The sequence below is a fragment of the Lissotriton helveticus genome, chromosome 1_2 (assembly GCF_964261635.1).
Source record: "Lissotriton helveticus chromosome 1_2, aLisHel1.1, whole genome shotgun sequence".
In the NCBI taxonomy this organism is placed as follows: Eukaryota; Metazoa; Chordata; class Amphibia; order Caudata; family Salamandridae; genus Lissotriton; species Lissotriton helveticus.
In genome coordinates, this window is record NC_136058.1 from 340,127,688 (window position 1) to 340,153,146 (window position 25,459).

Below are 25,459 nucleotides of genomic sequence, written 5' to 3' on the forward strand. Positions count from 1 at the left end.
TTGGCACAATTTACAAGTAGAATGACTGCTTTTGGTTAGTAGTGACCCCTGGTGGCTAATAGTTATAAGCTGCAAATGATAAAGTGAGCTGATTATATATATATATATATATATATAGATATATATAAATATATATATTGATAGTTAGAAAGATAGCCAGATAGACAGATCGATAGATAGATATTTATTTCAATGAAATAATTTCTTGATAAAACTGATTGTTTTTGGCTAGGAATTTCTGTATTGTAATATTTAGGAAAAAAGATTACTTGTCCTAACCAAAAGCAGCAAATTTGCCTATTACAATACTGTGAATTGATCGAGGGTATGCCTTAACCCCAAGGAGGTGAGCACTGTTTAACTGATGCCAATAAGTCCTCGTTAGTATAGTGGTCAGTATCCCCGCCTGTCACGCAGGAGACCGGGGATCAATTCCCCGACGGGGAGGCAATTCCTTTTATTCACACAATTAAATAAAATGATGCACTTTCTAACATTGTAAAATATATCTGTCATTATCCTTGCCTATTCCGATTGAGAAAAAAGGTTGAATTCACAGATGGACAAAATGCTTACTGATGTGTTAACTGAAATTCAGAATATGCTCTGAATATTTCAATATGCACAGGCGTACCATCAAAAACACTTGACATCTGCATTCTCTTGGAAAATGAGATGAAGCAGTGGTGAATCCTAGGCTGCTGTCCCACTCGATTGGCACAATTTACAAGTAGAATGACTGCTTTTGGTTAGTAGTGACCCCTGGTGGCTAATAGTTATAAGCTGCAAATGATAAAGTGAGCTGATTATATATATATATATATAGATATATATAAATATATATATTGATAGTTAGAAAGATAGCCAGATAGACAGATCGATAGATAGATATTTATTTCAATGAAATAATTTCTTGATAAAACTGATTGTTTTTGGCTAGGAATTTCTGTATTGTAATATTTAGGAAAAAAGATTACTTGTCCTAACCAAAAGCAGCAAATCTGCCTATTACAATACTGTGAATTGATCGAGGGTATGCCTTAACCCCAAGGAGGTGAGCACTGTTTAACTGATGCCAATAAGTCCTCGTTAGTATAGTGGTCAGTATCCCCGCCTGTCACGCAGGAGACCGGGGATCAATTCCCCGACGGGGAGGCAATTCCTTTTATTCACACAATTAAATAAAATGATGCACTTTCTAACATTGTAAAATATATCTGTCATTATCCTTGCCTATTCCGATTGAGAAAAAAGGTTGAATTCACAGATGGACAAAATGCTTACTGATGTGTTAACTGAAATTCAGAATATGCTCTGAATATTTCAATATGCACAGGCGTACCATCAAAAACACTTGACATCTGCATTCTCTTGGAAAATGAGATGAAGCAGTGGTGAATCCTAGGCTGCTGTCCCACTCGATTGGCACAATTTACAAGTAGAATGACTGCTTTTGGTTAGTAGTGACCCCTGGTGGCTAATAGTTATAAGCTGCAAATGATAAAGTGAGCTGATTATATATATATATATATATATAAATATATATATTGATAGTTAGAAAGATAGCCAGATAGACAGATCGATAGATAGATATTTATTTCAATGAAATAATTTCTTGATAAAACTGATTGTTTTTGGCTAGGAATTTCTGTATTGTAATATTTAGGAAAAAAGATTACTTGTCCTAACCAAAAGCAGCAAATCTGCCTATTACAATACTGTGAATTGATCGAGGGTATGCCTTAACCCCAAGGAGGTGAGCACTGTTTAACTGATGCCAATAAGTCCTCGTTAGTATAGTGGTCAGTATCCCCGCCTGTCACGCGGGAGACCGGGGTTCAATTCCCCGACGGGGAGGCGATTCCTTTTATTCACACAATTAAATAAAATGATGCACTTTCTAACATTGTAAAATATATCTGTCATTATCCTTGCCTATTCCGATTGAGAAAAAAGGTTGAATTCACTGATGGACAAAATGCTTACTGATGTGTTAACTGAAATTCAGAATATGCTCTGAATATTTCAATATGCACAGGCGTACCATCAAAAACACTTTACATCTGCATTCTCTTGGAAAATGAGATGAAGCAGTGGTGAATCCTAGGCTGCTGTTCCACTCGATTGGCACAATTTACAAGTAGAATGACTGCTTTTGGTTAGTAGTGACCCCTGGTGGCTAATAGTTATAAGCTGCAAATGGTAAAGTGAGCTGATTATATATATATATATAGATATATATAAATATATATATTGATAGTTAGAAAGATAGCCAGATAGACAGATCGATAGATAGATATTTATTTCAATGAAATAATTTCTTGATAAAACTGATTGTTTTTGGCTAAGAATTTCTGTATTGTAATATTTAGGAAAAAAGATTACTTGTCCTAACCAAAAGCAGCAAATCTGCCTATTACAATACTGTGAATTGATCGAGGGTATGCCTTAACCCCAAGGAGGTGAGCACTGTTTAACTGATGCCAATAAGTCCTCGTTAGTATAGTGGTCAGTATCCCCGCCTGTCACGCAGGAGACCGGGGATCAATTCCCCGACGGGGATGCAATTCCTTTTATTCACACAATTAAATAAAATGATGCACTTTCTAACATTGTAAAATATATCTGTCATTATCCTTGCCTATTCCGATTGAGAAAAAAGGTTGAATTCACAGATGGACAAAATGCTTACTGATGTGTTAACTGAAATTCAGAATATGCTCTGAATATTTCAATATGCACAGGCGTACCATCAAAAACACTTTACATCTGCATTCTCTTGGAAAATGAGATGAAGCAGTGGTGAATCCTAGGCTGCTGTTCCACTCGATTGGCACAATTTACAAGTAGAATGACTGCTTTTGGTTAGTAGTGACCCCTGGTGGCTAATAGTTATAAGCTGCAAATGATAAAGTGAGCTGATTATATATATATATATATAGATATATATAAATATATATATTGATAGTTAGAAAGATAGCCAGATAGACAGATCGATAGATAGATATTTATTTCAATGAAATAATTTCTTGATAAAACTGATTGTTTTTGGCTAGGAATTTCTGTATTGTAATATTTAGGAAAAAAGATTACTTGTCCTAACCAAAAGCAGCAAATCTGCCTATTACAATACTGTGAATTGATCGAGGGTATGCCTTAACCCCAAGGAGGTGAGCACTGTTTAACTGATGCCAATAAGTCCTCGTTAGTATAGTGGTCAGTATCCCCGCCTGTCACGCGGGAGACCGGGGTTCAATTCCCCGACGGGGAGGCGATTCTTTTATTCACGCAATTAAATAAAATGATGCACTTTCTAACATTGTAAAATATATCTGTCATTATCCTTGCCTATTCTGATTGAGAAAAATGGTTGAATTCACTGATGGCCAAAATGCTTACTGATGTGTTAACTGAAATTCAGAATATGCTCTGAATATTTCAATATGCACAGGCGTACCATCAAAAACACTTTACATCTGCATTCTCTTGGAAAATGAGATGAAGCAGTGGTGAATCCTAGGCTGCTGTTCCACTCGATTGGCACAATTTACAAGTAGAATGACTGCTTTTGTTTAGTAGTGACCCCTGTTGGCTAATAGTTATAAGCTGCAAATGGTAAAGTGAGCTGATTATATATATATATATAGATATATATAAATATATATATTGATAGTTAGAAAGATAGCCAGATAGACAGATCGATAGATAGATATTTATTTCAATGAAATAATTTCTTGATAAAACTGATTGTTTTTGGCTAAGAATTTCTGTATTGTAATATTTAGGAAAAAAGATTACTTGTCCTAACCAAAAGCAGCAAATCTGCCTATTACAATACTGTGAATTGATCGAGGGTATGCCTTAACCCCAAGGAGGTGAGCACTGTTTAACTGATGCCAATAAGTACTCGTTAGTATAGTGGTCAGTATCCCCGCCTGTCACGCAGGAGACCGGGGATCAATTCCCCGACGGGGAGGCAATTCCTTTTATTCACACAATTAAATAAAATGATGCACTTTCTAACATTGTAAAATATATCTGTCATTATCCTTGCCTATTCCGATTGAGAAAAAAGGTTGAATTCACAGATGGACAAAATGCTTACTGATGTGTTAACTGAAATTCAGAATATGCTCTGAATATTTCAATATGCACAGGCGTACCATCAAAAACACTTGACATCTGCATTCTCTTGGAAAATGAGATGAAGCAGTGGTGAATCCTAGGCTGCTGTTCCACTCGATTGGCACAATTTACAAGTAGAATGACTGCTTTTGGTTAGTAGTGACCCCTGGTGGCTAATAGTTATAAGCTGCAAATGGTAAAGTGAGCTGATTATATATATATATATAGATATATATAAATATATATATTGATAGTTAGAAAGATAGCCAGATAGACAGATCGATAGATAGATATTTATTTCAATGAAATAATTTCTTGATAAAACTGATTGTTTTTGGCTAAGAATTTCTGTATTGTAATATTTAGGAAAAAAGATTACTTGTCCTAACCAAAAGCAGCAAATCTGCCTATTACAATACTGTGAATTGATCGAGGGTATGCCTTAACCCCAAGGAGGTGAGCACTGTTTAACTGATGCCAATAAGTCCTCGTTAGTATAGTGGTCAGTATCCCCGCCTGTCACGCAGGAGACCGGGGATCAATTCCCCGACGGGGAGGCAATTCCTTTTATTCACACAATTAAATAAAATGATGCACTTTCTAACATTGTAAAATATATCTGTCATTATCCTTGCCTATTCCGATTGAGAAAAAAGGTTGAATTCACAGATGGACAAAATGCTTACTGATGTGTTAACTGAAATTCAGAATATGCTCTGAATATTTCAATATGCACAGGCGTACCATCAAAAACACTTGACATCTGCATTCTCTTGGAAAATGAGATGAAGCAGTGGTGAATCCTAGGCTGCTGTCCCACTCGATTGGCACAATTTACAAGTAGAATGACTGCTTTTGGTTAGTAGTGACCCCTGGTGGCTAATAGTTATAAGCTGCAAATGATAAAGTGAGCTGATTATATATATATATATATAGATATATATAAATATATATATTGATAGTTAGAAAGATAGCCAGATAGACAGATCGATAGATAGATATTTATTTCAATGAAATAATTTCTTGATAAAACTGATTGTTTTTGGCTAAGAATTTCTGTATTGTAATATTTAGGAAAAAAGATTACTTGTCCTAACCAAAAGCAGCAAATCTGCCTATTACAATACTGTGAATTGATCGAGGGTATGCCTTAACCCCAAGGAGGTGAGCACTGTTTAACTGATGCCAATAAGTCCTCGTTAGTATAGTGGTCAGTATCCCCGCCTGTCACGCGGGAGACCGGGGTTCAATTCCCCGACGGGGAGGCGATTCTTTTATTCACGCAATTAAATAAAATGATGCACTTTCTAACATTGTAAAATATATCTGTCATTATCCTTGCCTATTCTGATTGAGAAAAATGGTTGAATTCACTGATGGCCAAAATGCTTACTGATGTGTTAACTGAAATTCAGAATATGCTCTGAATATTTCAATATGCACAGGCGTACCATCAAAAACACTTTACATCTGCATTCTCTTGGAAAATGAGATGAAGCAGTGGTGAATCCTAGGCTGCTGTTCCACTCGATTGGCACAATTTACAAGTAGAATGACTGCTTTTGGTTAGTAGTGACCCCTGGTGGCTAATAGTTATAAGCTGCAAATGGTAAAGTGAGCTGATTATATATATATATATAGATATATATAAATATATATATTGATAGTTAGAAAGATAGCCAGATAGACAGATCGATAGATAGATATTTATTTCAATGAAATAATTTATTGATAAAACTGATTGTTTTTGGCTAAGAATTTCTGTATTGTAATATTTAGGAAAAAAGATTACTTGTCCTAACCAAAAGCAGCAAATCTGCCTATTACAATACTGTGAATTGATCGAGGGTATGCCTTAACCCCAAGGAGGTGAGCACTGTTTAACTGATGCCAATAAGTCCTCGTTAGTATAGTGGTCAGTATCCCCGCCTGTCACGCAGGAGACCGGGGCTCAATTCCCCGACGGGGAGGCAATTCCTTTTATTCACACAATTAAATAAAATGATGCACTTTCTAACATTGTAAAATATATCTGTCATTATCCTTGCCTATTCCGATTGAGAAAAAAGGTTGAATTCACAGATGGACAAAATGCTTACTGATGTGTTAACTGAAATTCAGAATATGCTCTGAATATTTCAATATGCACAGGCGTACCATCAAAAACACTTTACATCTGCATTCTCTTGGAAAATGAGATGAAGCAGTGGTGAATCCTAGGCTGCTGTTCCACTCGATTGGCACAATTTACAAGTAGAATGACTGCTTTTGGTTAGTAGTGACCCCTGGTGGCTAATAGTTATAAGCTGCAAATGGTAAAGTGAGCTGATTATATATATATATATATATATAGATATATATAAATATATATATTGATAGTTAGAAAGATAGCCAGATAGACAGATCGATAGATAGATATTTATTTCAATGAAATAATTTCTTGATAAAACTGATTGTTTTTGGCTAGGAATTTCTGTATTGTAATATTTAGGAAAAAAGAATACTTGTCCTAACCAAAAGCAGCAAATTTGCCTATTACAATACTGTGAATTGATCGAGGGTATGCCTTAACCCCAAGGAGGTGAGCACTGTTTAACTGATGCCAATAAGTCCTCGTTAGTATAGTGGTCAGTATCCCCGCCTGTCACGCAGGAGACCGGGGATCAATTCCCCGACGGGGAGGCAATTCCTTTTATTCACACAATTAAATAAAATGATGCACTTTCTAACATTGTAAAATATATCTGTCATTATCCTTGCCTATTCCGATTGAGAAAAAAGGTTGAATTCACAGATGGACAAAATGCTTACTGATGTGTTAACTGAAATTCAGAATATGCTCTGAATATTTCAATATGCACAGGCGTACCATCAAAAACACTTGACATCTGCATTCTCTTGGAAAATGAGATGAAGCAGTGGTGAATCCTAGGCTGCTGTCCCACTCGATTGGCACAATTTACAAGTAGAATGACTGCTTTTGGTTAGTAGTGACCCCTGGTGGCTAATAGTTATAAGCTGCAAATGATAAAGTGAGCTGATTATATATATATATATATAGATATATATAAATATATATATTGATAGTTAGAAAGATAGCCAGATAGACAGATCGATAGATAGATATTTATTTCAATGAAATAATTTCTTGATAAAACTGATTGTTTTTGGCTAGGAATTTCTGTATTGTAATATTTAGGAAAAAAGATTACTTGTCCTAACCAAAAGCAGCAAATCTGCCTATTACAATACTGTGAATTGATCGAGGGTATGCCTTAACCCCAAGGAGGTGAGCACTGTTTAACTGATGCCAATAAGTCCTCGTTAGTATAGTGGTCAGTATCCCCGCCTGTCACGCAGGAGACCGGGGATCAATTCCCCGACGGGGAGGCAATTCCTTTTATTCACACAATTAAATAAAATGATGCACTTTCTAACATTGTAAAATATATCTGTCATTATCCTTGCCTATTCCGATTGAGAAAAAAGGTTGAATTCACAGATGGACAAAATGCTTACTGATGTGTTAACTGAAATTCAGAATATGCTCTGAATATTTCAATATGCACAGGCGTACCATCAAAAACACTTGACATCTGCATTCTCTTGGAAAATGAGATGAAGCAGTGGTGAATCCTAGGCTGCTGTCCCACTCGATTGGCACAATTTACAAGTAGAATGACTGCTTTTGGTTAGTAGTGACCCCTGGTGGCTAATAGTTATAAGCTGCAAATGATAAAGTGAGCTGATTATATATATATATATATATAGATATATATAAATATATATATTGATAGTTAGAAAGATAGCCAGATAGACAGATCGATAGATAGATATTTATTTCAATGAAATAATTTCTTGATAAAACTGATTGTTTTTGGCTAAGAATTTCTGTATTGTAATATTTAGGAAAAAAGATTACTTGTCCTAACCAAAAGCAGCAAATCTGCCTATTACAATACTGTGAATTGATCGAGGGTATGCCTTAACCCCAAGGAGGTGAGCACTGTTTAACTGATGCCAATAAGTCCTCGTTAGTATAGTGGTCAGTATCCCCGCCTGTCACGCAGGAGACCGGGGATCAATTCCCCGACGGGGAGGCAATTCCTTTTATTCACACAATTAAATAAAATGATGCACTTTCTAACATTGTAAAATATATCTGTCATTATCCTTGCCTATTCCGATTGAGAAAAAAGGTTGAATTCACAGATGGACAAAATGCTTACTGATGTGTTAACTGAAATTCAGAATATGCTCTGAATATTTCAATATGCACAGGCGTACCATCAAAAACACTTGACATCTGCATTCTCTTGGAAAATGAGATGAAGCAGTGGTGAATCCTAGGCTGCTGTCCCACTCGATTGGCACAATTTACAAGTAGAATGACTGCTTTTGGTTAGTAGTGACCCCTGGTGGCTAATAGTTATAAGCTGCAAATGATAAAGTGAGCTGATTATATATATATATATATATATAGATATATATAAATATATATATTGATAGTTAGAAAGATAGCCAGATAGACAGATCGATAGATAGATATTTATTTCAATGAAATAATTTCTTGATAAAACTGATTGTTTTTGGCTAGGAATTTCTGTATTGTAATATTTAGGAAAAAAGATTACTTGTCCTAACCAAAAGCAGCAAATCTGCCTATTACAATACTGTGAATTGATCGAGGGTATGCCTTAACCCCAAGGAGGTGAGCACTGTTTAACTGATGCCAATAAGTCCTCGTTAGTATAGTGGTCAGTATCCCCGCCTGTCACGCGGGAGACCGGGGTTCAATTCCCCGACGGGGAGGCGATTCCTTTTATTCACACAATTAAATAAAATGATGCACTTTCTAACATTGTAAAATATATCTGTCATTATCCTTGCTTATTCCGATTGAGAAAAAAGGTTGAATTCACTGATGGACAAAATGCTTACTGATGTGTTAACTGAAATTCAGAATATGCTCTGAATATTTCAATATGCACAGGCGTACCATCAAAAACACTTTACATCTGCATTCTCTTGGAAAATGAGATGAAGCAGTGGTGAATCCTAGGCTGCTGTTCCACTCGATTGGCACAATTTACAAGTAGAATGACTGCTTTTGGTTAGTAGTGACCCCTGGTGGCTAATAGTTATAAGCTGCAAATGGTAAAGTGAGCTGATTATATATATATATATAGATATATATAAATATATATATTGATAGTTAGAAAGATAGCCAGATAGACAGATCGATAGATAGATATTTATTTCAATGAAATAATTTCTTGATAAAACTGATTGTTTTTGGCTAAGAATTTCTGTATTGTAATATTTAGGAAAAAAGATTACTTGTCCTAACCAAAAGCAGCAAATCTGCCTATTACAATACTGTGAATTGATCGAGGGTATGCCTTAACCCCAAGGAGGTGAGCACTGTTTAACTGATGCCAATAAGTCCTCGTTAGTATAGTGGTCAGTATCCCCGCCTGTCACGCAGGAGACCGGGGATCAATTCCCCGACGGGGAGGCAATTCCTTTTATTCACACAATTAAATAAAATGATGCACTTTCTAACATTGTAAAATATATCTGTCATTATCCTTGCCTATTCCGATTGAGAAAAAAGGTTGAATTCACAGATGGACAAAATGCTTACTGATGTGTTAACTGAAATTCAGAATATGCTCTGAATATTTCAATATGCACAGGCGTACCATCAAAAACACTTTACATCTGCATTCTCTTGGAAAATGAGATGAATCAGTGGTGAATCCTAGGCTGCTGTTCCACTCGATTGGCACAATTTACAAGTAGAATGACTGCTTTTGGTTAGTAGTGACCCCTGGTGGCTAATAGTTATAAGCTGCAAATGATAAAGTGAGCTGATTATATATATATATATATAGATATATATAAATATATATATTGATAGTTAGAAAGATAGCCAGATAGACAGATCGATAGATAGATATTTATTTCAATGAAATAATTTCTTGATAAAACTGATTGTTTTTGGCTAGGAATTTCTGTATTGTAATATTTAGGAAAAAAGATTACTTGTCCTAACCAAAAGCAGCAAATCTGCCTATTACAATACTGTGAATTGATCGAGGGTATGCCTTAACCCCAAGGAGGTGAGCACTGTTTAACTGATGCCAATAAGTCCTCGTTAGTATAGTGGTCAGTATCCCTGCCTGTCACGCGGGGGACCGGGGTTCAATTCCCCGACGGGGAGGCGATTCTTTTATTCACGCAATTAAATAAAATGATGCACTTTCTAACATTGTAAAATATATCTGTCATTATCCTTGCCTATTCTGATTGAGAAAAATGGTTGAATTCACTGATGGCCAAAATGCTTACTGATGTGTTGACTGAAATTCAGAATATGCTCTGAATATTTCAATATGCACAGGCGTACCATCAAAAACACTTTACATCTGCATTCTCTTGGAAAATGAGATGAAGCAGTGGTGAATCCTAGGCTGCTGTTCCACTCGATTGGCACAATTTACAAGTAGAATGACTGCTTTTGGTTAGTAGTGACCCCTGGTGGCTAATAGTTATAAGCTGCAAATGGTAAAGTGAGCTGATTATATATATATATATAGATATATATAAATATATATATTGATAGTTAGAAAGATAGCCAGATAGACAGATCGATAGATAGATATTTATTTCAATGAAATAATTTCTTGATAAAACTGATTGTTTTTGGCTAAGAATTTCTGTATTGTAATATTTAGGAAAAAAGATTACTTGTCCTAACCAAAAGCAGCAAATCTGCCTATTACAATACTGTGAATTGATCGAGGGTATGCCTTAACCCCAAGGAGGTGAGCACTGTTTAACTGATGCCAATAAGTCCTCGTTAGTATAGTGGTCAGTATCCCCGCCTGTCACGCCGGAGACCGGGGATCAATTCCCCGACGGGGAGGCAATTCCTTTTATTCACACAATTAAATAAAATGATGCACTTTCTAACATTGTAAAATATATCTGTCATTATCCTTGCCTATTCCGATTGAGAAAAAAGGTTGAATTCACAGATGGACAAAATGCTTACTGATGTGTTAACTGAAATTCAGAATATGCTCTGAATATTTCAATATGCACAGGCGTACCATCAAAAACACTTTACATCTGCATTCTCTTGGAAAATGAGATGAAGCAGTGGTGAATCCTAGGCTGCTGTTCCACTCGATTGGCACAATTTACAAGTAGAATGACTGCTTTTGGTTAGTAGTGACCCCTGGTGGCTAATAGTTATAAGCTGCAAATGGTAAAGTGAGCTGATTATATATATATATATAGATATATATAAATATATATATTGATAGTTAGAAAGATAGCCAGATAGACAGATCGATAGATAGATATTTATTTCAATGAAATAATTTCTTGATAAAACTGATTGTTTTTGGCTAAGAATTTCTGTATTGTAATATTTAGGAAAAAAGATTACTTGTCCTAACCAAAAGCAGCAAATCTGCCTATTACAATACTGTGAATTGATCGAGGGTATGCCTTAACCCCAAGGAGGTGAGCACTGTTTAACTGATGCCAATAAGTCCTCGTTAGTATAGTGGTCAGTATCCCCGCCTGTCACGCAGGAGACCGGGGATCAATTCCCCGACGGGGAGGCAATTCCTTTTATTCACACAATTAAATAAAATGATGCACTTTCTAACATTGTAAAATATATCTGTCATTATCCTTGCCTATTCCGATTGAGAAAAAAGGTTGAATTCACAGATGGACAAAATGCTTACTGATGTGTTAACTGAAATTCAGAATATGCTCTGAATATTTCAATATGCACAGGCGTACCATCAAAAACACTTGACATCTGCATTCTCTTGGAAAATGAGATGAAGCAGTGGTGAATCCTAGGCTGCTGTTCCACTCGATTGGCACAATTTACAAGTAGAATGACTGCTTTTGGTTAGTAGTGACCCCTGGTGGCTAATAGTTATAAGCTGCAAATGGTAAAGTGAGCTGATTATATATATATATATAGATATATATAAATATATATATTGATAGTTAGAAAGATAGCCAGATAGACAGATCGATAGATAGATATTTATTTCAATGAAATAATTTCTTGATAAAACTGATTGTTTTTGGCTAAGAATTTCTGTATTGTAATATTTAGGAAAAAAGATTACTTGTCCTAACCAAAAGCAGCAAATCTGCCTATTACAATACTGTGAATTGATCGAGGGTATGCCTTAACCCCAAGGAGGTGAGCACTGTTTAACTGATGCCAATAAGTCCTCGTTAGTATAGTGGTCAGTATCCCCGCCTGTCACGCAGGAGACCGGGGATCAATTCCCCGACGGGGAGGCAATTCCTTTTATTCACACAATTAAATAAAATGATGCACTTTCTAACATTGTAAAATATATCTGTCATTATCCTTGCCTATTCCGATTGAGAAAAAAGGTTGAATTCACAGATGGACAAAATGCTTACTGATGTGTTAACTGAAATTCAGAATATGCTCTGAATATTTCAATATGCACAGGCGTACCATCAAAAACACTTGACATCTGCATTCTCTTGGAAAATGAGATGAAGCAGTGGTGAATCCTAGGCTGCTGTTCCACTCGATTGGCACAATTTACAAGTAGAATGACTGCTTTTGGTTAGTAGTGACCCCTGGTGGCTAATAGTTATAAGCTGCAAATGGTAAAGTGAGCTGATTATATATATATATATAGATATATATAAATATATATATTGATAGTTAGAAAGATAGCCAGATAGACAGATCGATAGATAGATATTTATTTCAATGAAATAATTTCTTGATAAAACTGATTGTTTTTGGCTAAGAATTTCTGTATTGTAATATTTAGGAAAAAAGATTACTTGTCCTAACCAAAAGCAGCAAATCTGCCTATTACAATACTGTGAATTGATCGAGGGTATGCCTTAACCCCAAGGAGGTGAGCACTGTTTAACTGATGCCGATAAGTCCTCGTTAGTATAGTGGTCAGTATCCCCGCCTGTCACGCAGGAGACCGGGGATCAATTCCCCGACGGGGAGGCAATTCCTTTTATTCACACAATTAAATAAAATGATGCACTTTCTAACATTGTAAAATATATCTGTCATTATCCTTGCCTATTCCGATTGAGAAAAAAGGTTGAATTCACAGATGGACAAAATGCTTACTGATGTGTTAACTGAAATTCAGAATATGCTCTGAATATTTCAATATGCACAGGCGTACCATCAAAAACACTTGACATCTGCATTCTCTTGGAAAATGAGATGAAGCAGTGGTGAATCCTAGGCTGCTGTCCCACTCGATTGGCACAATTTACAAGTAGAATGACTGCTTTTGGTTAGTAGTGACCCCTGGTGGCTAATAGTTATAAGCTGCAAATGATAAAGTGAGCTGATTATATATATATATATATAGATATATATAAATATATATATTGATAGTTAGAAAGATAGCCAGATAGACAGATCGATAGATAGATATTTATTTCAATGAAATAATTTCTTGATAAAACTGATTGTTTTTGGCTAAGAATTTCTGTATTGTAATATTTAGGAAAAAAGATTACTTGTCCTAACCAAAAGCAGCAAATCTGCCTATTACAATACTGTGAATTGATCGAGGGTATGCCTTAACCCCAAGGAGGTGAGCACTGTTTAACTGATGCCAATAAGTCCTCGTTAGTATAGTGGTCAGTATCCCCGCCTGTCACGCAGGAGACCGGGGATCAATTCCCCGACGGGGAGGCAATTCCTTTTATTCACACAATTAAATAAAATGATGCACTTTCTAACATTGTAAAATATATCTGTCATTATCCTTGCCTATTCCGATTGAGAAAAAAGGTTGAATTCACAGATGGACAAAATGCTTACTGATGTGTTAACTGAAATTCAGAATATGCTCTGAATATTTCAATATGCACAGGCGTACCATCAAAAACACTTGACATCTGCATTCTCTTGGAAAATGAGATGAAGCAGTGGTGAATCCTAGGCTGCTGTCCCACTCGATTGGCACAATTTACAAGTAGAATGACTGCTTTTGGTTAGTAGTGACCCCTGGTGGCTAATAGTTATAAGCTGCAAATGATAAAGTGAGCTGATTATATATATATATATATAGATATATATAAATATATATATTGATAGTTAGAAAGATAGCCAGATAGACAGATCGATAGATAGATATTTATTTCAATGAAATAATTTCTTGATAAAACTGATTGTTTTTGGCTAGGAATTTCTGTATTGTAATATTTAGGAAAAAAGATTACTTGTCCTAACCAAAAGCAGCAAATCTGCCTATTACAATACTGTGAATTGATCGAGGGTATGCCTTAACCCCAAGGAGGTGAGCACTGTTTAACTGATGCCAATAAGTCCTCGTTAGTATAGTGGTCAGTATCCCCGCCTGTCACGCAGGAGACCGGGGATCAATTCCCCGACGGGGAGGCAATTCCTTTTATTCACACAATTAAATAAAATGATGCACTTTCTAACATTGTAAAATATATCTGTCATTATCCTTGCCTATTCCGATTGAGAAAAAAGGTTGAATTCACAGATGGACAAAATGCTTACTGATGTGTTAACTGAAATTCAGAATATGCTCTGAATATTTCAATATGCACAGGCGTACCATCAAAAACACTTGACATCTGCATTCTCTTGGAAAATGAGATGAAGCAGTGGTGAATCCTAGGCTGCTGTCCCACTCGATTGGCACAATTTACAAGTAGAATGACTGCTTTTGGTTAGTAGTGACCCCTGGTGGCTAATAGTTATAAGCTGCAAATGATAAAGTGAGCTGATTATATATATATATATATAGATATATATAAATATATATATTGATAGTTAGAAAGATAGCCAGATAGACAGATCGATAGATAGATATTTATTTCAATGAAATAATTTCTTGATAAAACTGATTGTTTTTGGCTAAGAATTTCTGTATTGTAATATTTAGGAAAAAAGATTACTTGTCCTAACCAAAAGCAGCAAATCTGCCTATTACAATACTGTGAATTGATCGAGGGTATGCCTTAACCCCAAGGAGGTGAGCACTGTTTAACTGATGCCAATAAGTCCTCGTTAGTATAGTGGTCAGTATCCCCGCCTGTCACGCAGGAGACCGGGGATCAATTCCCCGACGGGGAGGCAATTCCTTTTATTCACACAATTAAATAAAATGATGCACTTTCTAACATTGTAAAATATATCTGTCATTATCCTTGCCTATTCCGATTGAGAAAAAAGGTTGAATTCACAGATGGACAAAATGCTTACTGATGTGTTAACTGAAATTCAGAATATGCTCTGAATATTTCAATATGCACAGGCGTACCATCAAAAACACTTGACATCTGCATTCTCTTGGAAAATGAGATGAAGCAGTGGTGAATCCTAGGCTGCTGTTCCACTCGATTGGCACAATTTACAAGTAGAATGACTGCTTTTGGTTAGTAGTGACCCCTGGTGGCTAATAGTTATAAGCTGCAAATGGTAAAGTGAGCTGATTATATATATATATATAGATATATATAAATATATATATTGATAGTTAGAAAGATAGCCAGATAGACAGATCGATAGATAGATATTTATTTCAATGAAATAATTTATTGATAAAACTGATTGTTTTTGGCTAAGAATTTCTGTATTGTAATATTTAGGAAAAAAGATTACTTGTCCTAACCAAAAGCAGCAAATCTGCCTATTACAATACTGTGAATTGATCGAGGGTATGCCTTAACCCCAAGGAGGTGAGCACTGTTTAACTGATGCCAATAAGTCCTCGTTAGTATAGTGGTCAGTATCCCCGCCTGTCACGCAGGAGACCGGGGCTCAATTCCCCGACGGGGAGGCAATTCCTTTTATTCACACAATTAAATAAAATGATGCACTTTCTAACATTGTAAAATATATCTGTCATTATCCTTGCCTATTCCGATTGAGAAAAAAGGTTGAATTCACAGATGGACAAAATGCTTACTGATGTGTTAACTGAAATTCAGAATATGCTCTGAATATTTCAATATGCACAGGCGTACCATCAAAAACACTTTACATCTGCATTCTCTTGGAAAATGAGATGAAGCAGTGGTGAATCCTAGGCTGCTGTTCCACTCGATTGGCACAATTTACAAGTAGAATGACTGCTTTTGGTTAGTAGTGACCCCTGGTGGCTAATAGTTATAAGCTGCAAATGATAAAGTGAGCTGATTATATATATATATATATATAGATATATATAAATATATATATTGATAGTTAGAAAGATAGCCAGATAGACAGATCGATAGATAGATATTTATTTCAATGAAATAATTTCTTGATAAAACTGATTGTTTTTGGCTAGGAATTTCTGTATTGTAATATTTAGGAAAAAAGATTACTTGTCCTAACCAAAAGCAGCAAATCTGCCTATTACAATACTGTGAATTGATCGAGGGTATGCCTTAACCCCAAGGAGGTGAGCACTGTTTAACTGATGCCAATAAGTCCTCGTTAGTATAGTGGTCAGTATCCCCGCCTGTCACGCAGGAGACCGGGGATCAATTCCCCGACGGGGAGGCAATTCCTTTTATTCACACAATTAAATAAAATGATGCACTTTCTAACATTGTAAAATATATCTGTCATTATCCTTGCCTATTCCGATTGAGAAAAAAGGTTGAATTCACAGATGGACAAAATGCTTACTGATGTGTTAACTGAAATTCAGAATATGCTCTGAATATTTCAATATGCACAGGCGTACCATCAAAAACACTTGACATCTGCATTCTCTTGGAAAATGAGATGAAGCAGTGGTGAATCCTAGGCTGCTGTCCCACTCGATTGGCACAATTTACAAGTAGAATGACTGCTTTTGGTTAGTAGTGACCCCTGGTGGCTAATAGTTATAAGCTGCAAATGATAAAGTGAGCTGATTATATATATATATATATATAGATATATATAAATATATATATTGATAGTTAGAAAGATAGCCAGATAGACAGATCGATAGATAGATATTTATTTCAATGAAATAATTTCTTGATAAAACTGATTGTTTTTGGCTAAGAATTTCTGTATTGTAATATTTAGGAAAAAAGATTACTTGTCCTAACCAAAAGCAGCAAATCTGCCTATTACAATACTGTGAATTGATCGAGGGTATGCCTTAACCCCAAGGAGGTGAGCACTGTTTAACTGATGCCAATAAGTCCTCGTTAGTATAGTGGTCAGTATCCCCGCCTGTCACGCAGGAGACCGGGGATCAATTCCCCGACGGGGAGGCAATTCCTTTTATTCACACAATTAAATAAAATGATGCACTTTCTAACATTGTAAAATATATCTGTCATTATCCTTGCCTATTCCGATTGAGAAAAAAGGTTGAATTCACAGATGGACAAAATGCTTACTGATGTGTTAACTGAAATTCAGAATATGCTCTGAATATTTCAATATGCACAGGCGTACCATCAAAAACACTTGACATCTGCATTCTCTTGGAAAATGAGATGAAGCAGTGGTGAATCCTAGGCTGCTGTCCCACTCGATTGGCACAATTTACAAGTAGAATGACTGCTTTTGGTTAGTAGTGACCCCTGGTGGCTAATAGTTATAAGCTGCAAATGATAAAGTGAGCTGATTATATATATATATATATATAGATATATATAAATATATATATTGATAGTTAGAAAGATAGCCAGATAGACAGATCGATAGATAGATATTTATTTCAATGAAATAATTTCTTGATAAAACTGATTGTTTTTGGCTAGGAATTTCTGTATTGTAATATTTAGGAAAAAAGATTACTTGTCCTAACCAAAAGCAGCAAATCTGCCTATTACAATACTGTGAATTGATCGAGGGTATGCCTTAACCCCAAGGAGGTGAGCACTGTTTAACTGATGCCAATAAGTCCTCGTTAGTATAGTGGTCAGTATCCCCGCCTGTCACGCGGGAGACCGGGGTTCAATTCCCCGACGGGGAGGCGATTCCTTTTATTCACACAATTAAATAAAATGATGCACTTTCTAACATTGTAAAATATATCTGTCATTATCCTTGCCTATTCCGATTGAGAAAAAAGGTTGAATTCACTGATGGACAAAATGCTTACTGATGTGTTAACTGAAATTCAGAATATGCTCTGAATATTTCAATATGCACAGGCGTACCATCAAAAACACTTTACATCTGCATTCTCTTGGAAAATGAGATGAAGCAGTGGTGAATCCTAGGCTGCTGTTCCACTCGATTGGCACAATTTACAAGTAGAATGACTGCTTTTGGTTAGTAGTGACCCCTGGTGGCTAATAGTTATAAGCTGCAAATGGTAAAGTGAGCTGATTATATATATATATATAGATATATATAAATATATATATTGATAGTTAGAAAGATAGCCAGATAGACAGATCGATAGATAGATATTTATTTCAATGAAATAATTTCTTGATAAAACTGATTGTTTTTGGCTAAGAATTTCTGTATTGTAATATTTAGGAAAAAAGATTACTTGTCCTAACCAAAAGCAGCAAATCTGCCTATTACAATACTGTGAATTGATCGAGGGTATGCCTTAACCCCAAGGAGGTGAGCACTGTTTAACTGATGCCAATAAGTCCTCGTTAGTATAGTGGTCAGTATCCCCGCCTGTCACGCAGGAGACCGGGGATCAATTCCCCGACGGGGAGGCAATTCCTTTTATTCACACAATTAAATAAAATGATGCACTTTCTAACATTGTAAAATATATCTGTCATTATCCTTGCCTATTCCGATTGAGAAAAAAGGTTGAATTCACAGATGGACAAAATGCTTACTGATGTGTTAACTGAAATTCAGAATATGCTCTGAATATTTCAATATGCACAGGCGTACCATCAAAAACACTTTACATCTGCATTCTCTTGGAAAATGAGATGAAGCAGTGGTGAATCCTAGGCTGCTGTTCCACTCGATTGGCACAATTTACAAGTAGAATGACTGCTTTTGGTTAGTAGTGACCCCTGGTGGCTAATAGTTATAAGCTGCAAATGATAAAGTGAGCTGATTATATATATATATATATAGATATATATAAATATATATATTGATAGTTAGAAAGATAGCCAGATAGACAGATCGATAGATAGATATTTATTTCAATGAAATAATTTCTTGATAAAACTGATTGTTTTTGGCTAGGAATTTCTGTATTGTAATATTTAGGAAAAAAGATTACTTGTCCTAACCAAAAGCAGCAAATCTGCCTATTACAATACTGTGAATTGATCGAGGGTATGCCTTAACCCCAAGGAGGTGAGCACTGTTTAACTGATGCCAATAAGTCCTCGTTAGTATAGTGGTCAGTATCCCCGCCTGTCACGCGGGAGACCGGGGTTCAATTCCCCGACGGGGAGGCGATTCTTTTATTCACGCAATTAAATAAAATGATGCACTTTCTAACATTGTAAAATATATCTGTCATTATCCTTGCCTATTCTGATTGAGAAAAATGGTTGAATTCACTGATGGCCAAAATGCTTACTGATGTGTTAACTGAAATTCAGAATATGCTCTGAATATTTCAATATGCACAGGCGTACCATCAAAAACACTTTACATCTGCATTCTCTTGGAAAATGAGATGAAGCAGTGGTGAATCCTAGGCTGCTGTTCCACTCGATTGGCACAATTTACAAGTAGAATGACTGCTTTTGGTTAGTAGTGACCCCTGGTGGCTAATAGTTATAAGCTGCAAATGGTAAAGTGAGCTGATTATATATATATATATAGATATATATAAATATATATATTGATAGTTAGAAAGATAGCCAGATAGACAGATCGATAGATAGATATTTATTTCAATGAAATAATTTCTTGATAAAACTGATTGTTTTTGGCTAAGAATTTCTGTATTGTAATATTTAGGAAAAAAGATTACTTGTCCTAACCAAAAGCAGCAAATCTGCCTATTACAATACTGTGAATTGATCGAGGGTATGCCTTAACCCCAAGGAGGTGAGCACTGTTTAACTGATGCCAATAAGTCCTCGTTAGTATAGTGGTCAGTATCCCCGCCTGTCACGCAGGAGACCGGGGATCAATTCCCCGACGGGGAGGCAATTCCTTTTATTCACACAATTAAATAAAATGATGCACTTTCTAACATTGTAAAATATATCTGTCATTATCCTTGCCTATTCCGATTGAGAAAAAAGGTTGAATTCACAGATGGACAAAATGCTTACTGATGTGTTAACTGAAATTCAGAATATGCTCTGAATATTTCAATATGCACAGGCGTACCATCAAAAACACTTTACATCTGCATTCTCTTGGAAAATGAGATGAAGCAGTGGTGAATCCTAGGCTGCTGTTCCACTCGATTGGCACAATTTACAAGTAGAATGACTGCTTTTGGTTAGTAGTGACCCCTGGTGGCTAATAGTTATAAGCTGCAAATGATAAAGTGAGCTGATTATATATATATATATATAGATATATATAAATATATATATTGATAGTTAGAAAGATAGCCAGATAGACAGATCGATAGATAGATATTTATTTCAATGAAATAATTTCTTGATAAAACTGATTGTTTTTGGCTAGGAATTTCTGTATTGTAATATTTAGGAAAAAAGATTACTTGTCCTAACCAAAAGCAGCAAATCTGCCTATTACAATACTGTGAATTGATCGAGGGTATGCCTTAACCCCAAGGAGGTGAGCACTGTTTAACTGATGCCAATAAGTCCTCGTTAGTATAGTGGTCAGTATCCCCGCCTGTCACGCGGGAGACCGGGGTTCAATTCCCCGACGGGGAGGCGATTCTTTTATTCACGCAATTAAATAAAATGATGCACTTTCTAACATTGTAAAATATATCTGTCATTATCCTTGCCTATTCTGATTGAGAAAAATGGTTGAATTCACTGATGGCCAAAATGCTTACTGATGTGTTAACTGAAATTCAGAATATGCTCTGAATATTTCAATATGCACAGGCGTACCATCAAAAACACTTTACATCTGCATTCTCTTGGAAAATGAGATGAAGCAGTGGTGAATCCTAGGCTGCTGTTCCACTCGATTGGCACAATTTACAAGTAGAATGACTGCTTTTGGTTAGTAGTGACCCCTGGTGGCTAATAGTTATAAGCTGCAAATGGTAAAGTGAGCTGATTATATATATATATATAGATATATATAAATATATATATTGATAGTTAGAAAGATAGCCAGATAGACAGATCGATAGATAGATATTTATTTCAATGAAATAATTTCTTGATAAAACTGATTGTTTTTGGCTAAGAATTTCTGTATTGTAATATTTAGGAAAAAAGATTACTTGTCCTAACCAAAAGCAGCAAATCTGCCTATTACAATACTGTGAATTGATCGAGGGTATGCCTTAACCCCAAGGAGGTGAGCACTGTTTAACTGATGCCAATAAGTCCTCGTTAGTATAGTGGTCAGTATCCCCGCCTGTCACGCAGGAGACCGGGGATCAATTCCCCGACGGGGAGGCAATTCCTTTTATTCACACAATTAAATAAAATGATGCACTTTCTAACATTGTAAAATATATCTGTCATTATCCTTGCCTATTCCGATTGAGAAAAAAGGTTGAATTCACAGATGGACAAAATGCTTACTGATGTGTTAACTGAAATTCAGAATATGCTCTGAATATTTCAATATGCACAGGCGTACCATCAAAAACACTTTACATCTGCATTCTCTTGGAAAATGAGATGAAGCAGTGGTGAATCCTAGGCTGCTGTTCCACTCGATTGGCACAATTTACAAGTAGAATGACTGCTTTTGGTTAGTAGTGACCCCTGGTGGCTAATAGTTATAAGCTGCAAATGATAAAGTGAGCTGATTATATATATATATATATAGATATATATAAATATATATATTGATAGTTAGAAAGATAGCCAGATAGACAGATCAATAGATAGATATTTATTTCAATGAAATAATTTCTTGATAAAACTGATTGTTTTTGGCTAGGAATTTCTGTATTGTAATATTTAGGAAAAAAGATTACTTGTCCTAACCAAAAGCAGCAAATCTGCCTATTACAATACTGTGAATTGATCGAGGGTATGCCTTAACCCCAAGGAGGTGAGCACTGTTTAACTGATGCCAATAAGTCCTCGTTAGTATAGTGGTCAGTATCCCCGCCTGTCACGCAGGAGACCGGGGATCAATTCCCCGACGGGGAGGCAATTCCTTTTATTCACACAATTAAATAAAATGATGCACTTTCTAACATTGTAAAATATATCTGTCATTATCCTTGCCTATTCCGATTGAGAAAAAAGGTTGAATTCACAGATGGACAAAATGCTTACTGATGTGTTAACTGAAATTCAGAATATGCTCTGAATATTTCAATATGCACAGGCGTACCATCAAAAACACTTGACATCTGCATTCTCTTGGAAAATGAGATGAAGCAGTGGTGAATCCTAGGCTGCTGTTCCACTCGATTGGCACAATTTACAAGTAGAATGACTGCTTTTGGTTAGTAGTGACCCCTGGTGGCTAATAGTTATAAGCTGCAAATGGTAAAGTGAGCTGATTATATATATATATATAGATATATATAAATATATATATTGATAGTTAGAAAGATAGCCAGATAGACAGATCGATAGATAGATATTTATTTCAATGAAATAATTTCTTGATAAAACTGATTGTTTTTGGCTAAGAATTTCTGTATTGTAATATTTAGGAAAAAAGATTACTTGTCCTAACCAAAAGCAGCAAATCTGCCTATTACAATACTGTGAATTGATCGAGGGTATGCCTTAACCCCAAGGAGGTGAGCACTGTTTAACTGATGCCAATAAGTCCTCGTTAGTATAGTGGTCAGTATCCCCGCCTGTCACGCAGGAGACCGGGGATCAATTCCCCGACGGGGAGGCAATTCCTTTTATTCACACAATTAAATAAAATGATGCACTTTCTAACATTGTAAAATATATCTGTCATTATCCTTGCCTATTCCGATTGAGAAAAAAGGTTGAATTCACAGATGGACAAAATGCTTACTGATGTGTTAACTGAAATTCAGAATATGCTCTGAATATTTCAATATGCACAGGCGTACCATCAAAAACACTTGACATCTGCATTCTCTTGGAAAATGAGATGAAGCAGTGGTGAATCCTAGGCTGCTGTTCCACTCGATTGGCACAATTTACAAGTAGAATGACTGCTTTTGGTTAGTAGTGACCCCTGGTGGCTAATAGTTATAAGCTGCAAATGGTAAAGTGAGCTGATTATATATATATATATAGATATATATAAATATATATATTGATAGTTAGAAAGATAGCCAGATAGACAGATCGATAGATAGATATTTATTTCAATGAAATAATTTCTTGATAAAACTGATTGTTTTTGGCTAAGAATTTCTGTATTGTAATATTTAGGAAAAAAGATTACTTGTCCTAACCAAAAGCAGCAAATCTGCCTATTACAATACTGTGAATTGATCGAGGGTATGCCTTAACCCCAAGGAGGTGAGCACTGTTTAACTGATGCCAATAAGTCCTCGTTAGTATAGTGGTCAGTATCCCCGCCTGTCACGCAGGAGACCGGGGATCAATTCCCCGACGGGGAGGCAATTCCTTTTATTCACACAATTAAATAAAATGATGCACTTTCTAACATTGTAAAATATATCTGTCATTATCCTTGCCTATTCCGATTGAGAAAAAAGGTTGAATTCACAGATGGACAAAATGCTTACTGATGTGTTAACTGAAATTCAGAATATGCTCTGAATATTTCAATATGCACAGGCGTACCATCAAAAACACTTGACATCTGCATTCTCTTGGAAAATGAGATGAAGCAGTGGTGAATCCTAGGCTGCTGTCCCACTCGATTGGCACAATTTACAAGTAGAATGACTGCTTTTGGTTAGTAGTGACCCCTGGTGGCTAATAGTTATAAGCTGCAAATGATAAAGTGAGCTGATTATATATATATATATATAGATATATATAAATATATATATTGATAGTTAGAAAGATAGCCAGATAGACAGATCGATAGATAGATATTTATTTCAATGAAATAATTTCTTGATAAAACTGATTGTTTTTGGCTAAGAATTTCTGTATTGTAATATTTAGGAAAAAAGATTACTTGTCCTAACCAAAAGCAGCAAATCTGCCTATTACAATACTGTGAATTGATCGAGGGTATGCCTTAACCCCAAGGAGGTGAGCACTGTTTAACTGATGCCAATAAGTCCTCGTTAGTATAGTGGTCAGTATCCCCGCCTGTCACGCAGGAGACCGGGGATCAATTCCCCGACGGGGAGGCAATTCCTTTTATTCACACAATTAAATAAAATGATGCACTTTCTAACATTGTAAAATATATCTGTCATTATCCTTGCCTATTCCGATTGAGAAAAAAGGTTGAATTCACAGATGGACAAAATGCTTACTGATGTGTTAACTGAAATTCAGAATATGCTCTGAATATTTCAATATGCACAGGCGTACCATCAAAAACACTTGACATCTGCATTCTCTTGGAAAATGAGATGAAGCAGTGGTGAATCCTAGGCTGCTGTCCCACTCGATTGGCACAATTTACAAGTAGAATGACTGCTTTTGGTTAGTAGTGACCCCTGGTGGCTAATAGTTATAAGCTGCAAATGATAAAGTGAGCTGATTATATATATATATATATAGATATATATAAATATATATATTGATAGTTAGAAAGATAGCCAGATAGACAGATCGATAGATAGATATTTATTTCAATGAAATAATTTCTTGATAAAACTGATTGTTTTTGGCTAAGAATTTCTGTATTGTAATATTTAGGAAAAAAGATTACTTGTCCTAACCAAAAGCAGCAAATCTGCCTATTACAATACTGTGAATTGATCGAGGGTATGCCTTAACCCCAAGGAGGTGAGCACTGTTTAACTGATGCCAATAAGTCCTCGTTAGTATAGTGGTCAGTATCCCCGCCTGTCACGCAGGAGACCGGGGATCAATTCCCCGACGGGGAGGCAATTCCTTTTATTCACACAATTAAATAAAATGATGCACTTTCTAACATTGTAAAATATATCTGTCATTATCCTTGCCTATTCCGATTGAGAAAAAAGGTTGAATTCACAGATGGACAAAATGCTTACTGATGTGTTAACTGAAATTCAGAATATGCTCTGAATATTTCAATATGCACAGGCGTACCATCAAAAACACTTGACATCTGCATTCTCTTGGAAAATGAGATGAAGCAGTGGTGAATCCTAGGCTGCTG

The 25,459-nt window shown here is 35.8% G+C and overlaps 8 non-coding genes across 8 annotated transcripts; all 8 read left to right on the top strand.

The window, feature by feature from the left end:
• The first annotated feature begins 1,785 nt into the window (after positions 1–1,785).
• Positions 1,786–1,857, top strand: TRNAD-GUC (transfer RNA aspartic acid (anticodon GUC)). The gene has a single exon. It is a non-coding gene; the product is annotated as a tRNA-Asp (tRNA).
• A 1,342-nt stretch (positions 1,858–3,199) lies between these two features.
• On the top strand, positions 3,200–3,271 carry TRNAD-GUC (transfer RNA aspartic acid (anticodon GUC)). The gene has a single exon. It is a non-coding gene; the product is annotated as a tRNA-Asp (tRNA).
• Positions 3,272–5,318: 2,047 nt separating this feature from the next.
• On the top strand, positions 5,319–5,390 carry TRNAD-GUC (transfer RNA aspartic acid (anticodon GUC)). The gene has a single exon. It is a non-coding gene; the product is annotated as a tRNA-Asp (tRNA).
• Positions 5,391–8,865: 3,475 nt separating this feature from the next.
• Positions 8,866–8,937, top strand: TRNAD-GUC (transfer RNA aspartic acid (anticodon GUC)). Its single transcript has one exon. It is a non-coding gene; the product is annotated as a tRNA-Asp (tRNA).
• Positions 8,938–10,279: 1,342 nt separating this feature from the next.
• TRNAD-GUC (transfer RNA aspartic acid (anticodon GUC)) lies at positions 10,280–10,351 on the top strand. The gene has a single exon. It is a non-coding gene; the product is annotated as a tRNA-Asp (tRNA).
• Positions 10,352–18,062: 7,711 nt separating this feature from the next.
• On the top strand, positions 18,063–18,134 carry TRNAD-GUC (transfer RNA aspartic acid (anticodon GUC)). Its single transcript has one exon. It is a non-coding gene; the product is annotated as a tRNA-Asp (tRNA).
• Positions 18,135–19,476: 1,342 nt separating this feature from the next.
• On the top strand, positions 19,477–19,548 carry TRNAD-GUC (transfer RNA aspartic acid (anticodon GUC)). Its single transcript has one exon. It is a non-coding gene; the product is annotated as a tRNA-Asp (tRNA).
• A 1,341-nt stretch (positions 19,549–20,889) lies between these two features.
• On the top strand, positions 20,890–20,961 carry TRNAD-GUC (transfer RNA aspartic acid (anticodon GUC)). Its single transcript has one exon. It is a non-coding gene; the product is annotated as a tRNA-Asp (tRNA).
• Positions 20,962–25,459: the final 4,498 nt, after the last annotated feature.